The sequence below is a fragment of the Rattus norvegicus genome, chromosome 3, assembly GCF_036323735.1.
Source record: "Rattus norvegicus strain BN/NHsdMcwi chromosome 3, GRCr8, whole genome shotgun sequence".
Classification (NCBI taxonomy): Eukaryota; Metazoa; Chordata; class Mammalia; order Rodentia; family Muridae; genus Rattus; species Rattus norvegicus.
In genome coordinates, this window is record NC_086021.1 from 7,237,631 (window position 1) to 7,239,786 (window position 2,156).

Sequence of the window (2,156 nt, forward strand, 5' to 3'; positions counted from 1 at the left end):
GTGTTCCTTCAGTCTGTTTTAATCTTTGCCTCTCTCTTCCCTGCCAAGGGTATTCTTGTTCCCCTTTTAAAGAAGGAGTGAAGCATTCACATTTTGATCATCCATCTTGAGTTTCATGTGTTCTTGGCATCTAGGGTAATTCAAGATTTGGGCTAATAGCCACTTATCAATGAGTGCATACCATGTGTGTCTTTCTGTGATTGGGTTACCTCACTCAGGATGATATTTTCCAGTTCCATCCATTTGCCTATGAATTTCATAAAGTCATTGTTTTTGATGGCTGAGTAATATTCCATTGTGTAGATGTACCACATTTTCTGCATCCATTCCTCTGTTGAAGACAATTGGGTTCTTTCCAGCTTCTGGCTATTATAAATAAGGAATTCTGCATGAAACACATCTCGACCCGGACTCTTTTTTGTTGGGAGACCTTTAGTGACTAGGTCTATTTCCTTAGGAGTTATAGGGTTGTTTAACTGGTTTATCTGTTCCTGATTTAACTTTGGCACCTGGTATCTGTCTAGGAAATTGTCCATTTCCTGCAGATTTTTAAGTTTTGTTGAATATAGGATTTGTAGTAGGATCTGATGGTTTTTTTTAATTTCCTCAGATTTTGTGGTTATGTCTTCCTTTTCATTTCTGATTTTGTTAATTTGGACACACAATCTGTGTCCTCTCGTTAATCTGGCCAAGTGTTTATCTATCTTGTTGATTTTTCAAAGAACCAACTTTTGTTTCTGTTGATTCTTTCTATGGTCGTCTTTGATTCTACTTGGTTGATTTCAGCTCTGAGTTTGATTATTTCTTGCCTTCTACTCTTCCTGGGTGTATTTCCTTCCTTTTTGTTGTAGAGCTTTTAGGTGTGCTGTCAAGATGCTGACATATGCTCTCTCCTGTATCTTTCTGCAGCCACTCAGAGCTATGAGTTTTCCTCTTAGCACAGCTTTCATTGTGTCCCATAAGTTTGGGTATGTTGTACCTTCATTTTCATTAAATTCTAAGATGTCTATAATTTCTTTCTTTATTTTTTCCTTGACCAGGTTATCATTGAGTAGAGCATTGTTTAACTTCCACGTATATGTGTGTGTTCTTTCCTTATTGTCATTGAAGACCAGCTTCAGCCCGTGGTGGACTGATAGGATGCATGGGATTATTTCTATCTTTCTGTATCTGTTGAGGCCTGTTTTATGACCAATTATATGGTCAATTTTGGAGAAAGTGCCATGAGGTGGTGAGAAGAATGTATATCCTTTTGCTTTAGGGTAGAATGTTCTATAAATATCTGTTAAGTCCATTTGGTTCTTGACTTCTCTCAGTCTGTCTATGTCTCTGTTTAATTTCTGTTTCCATGACCTGTCCATTGATGAGAGTGGGGTGTTGCAATCTCCTACTATTATTGTGTGAGGTGCAATGTGTGCTTTGAGATTTAGTAAGGTTTCTTTTATGTATGTAGATGCCAGTTATGGGAACAGAGTATTCTGCTCTCAGGCATGTAGTTGCTCCTGTTCACTGGGTTTCAGCTGTCCTTGTGGGTAGGAACCAGCAGGACGTGCACCTACTTCTCCTAGGTTCCCCTGTGGGGGAGGGCGGTACAGATGGCACAAGGTGTTTTCCTGTTGAGTCAGGAATCTGGGCAGAGAATAGTCTCCTTTGGTTTCCCAGGAGTTCCTGTTACTCTGAAGTTATAGTTCCCCCACCCTCAGCATTTGGGTGCAAGGAGCTATTTGATCAGTTCAATTCAGAACCAGGCACAGTCTGGAACATGATGGTCCTGCAGCTTTACTCCTCCTATATTCCTGTGTCCAGAGGCACTAAGCAGTTTTGTCTTGGGCCAGAGATGTGGGCAATGGTAGGTAAAAGTGTCCGTCTCTCCTGCCCTGTAGTCTCAGTTTACCCTACACTCCTGGATGATCAGCTCTCTCTCCCACAGCATCTAGGAGCAGGGAGTTCTGGGCCAGGATCAGCGAGATTCAGTTGCAAACTAGAAACTGGAAGCACCCGGTCCCAATGGAAATTCTGCCTTTGCCTTTCCTGAGTCCATCAGGCAGGACACTTGGAGCAGAAAAGTTGGTTTCACCTCTGGTCTCAGGCCTGAAGTCACACCTCGGGCTGACTTTCCACTTTCCAAAAGAGCCGCAAGCAGAAAGGTCCTGCCC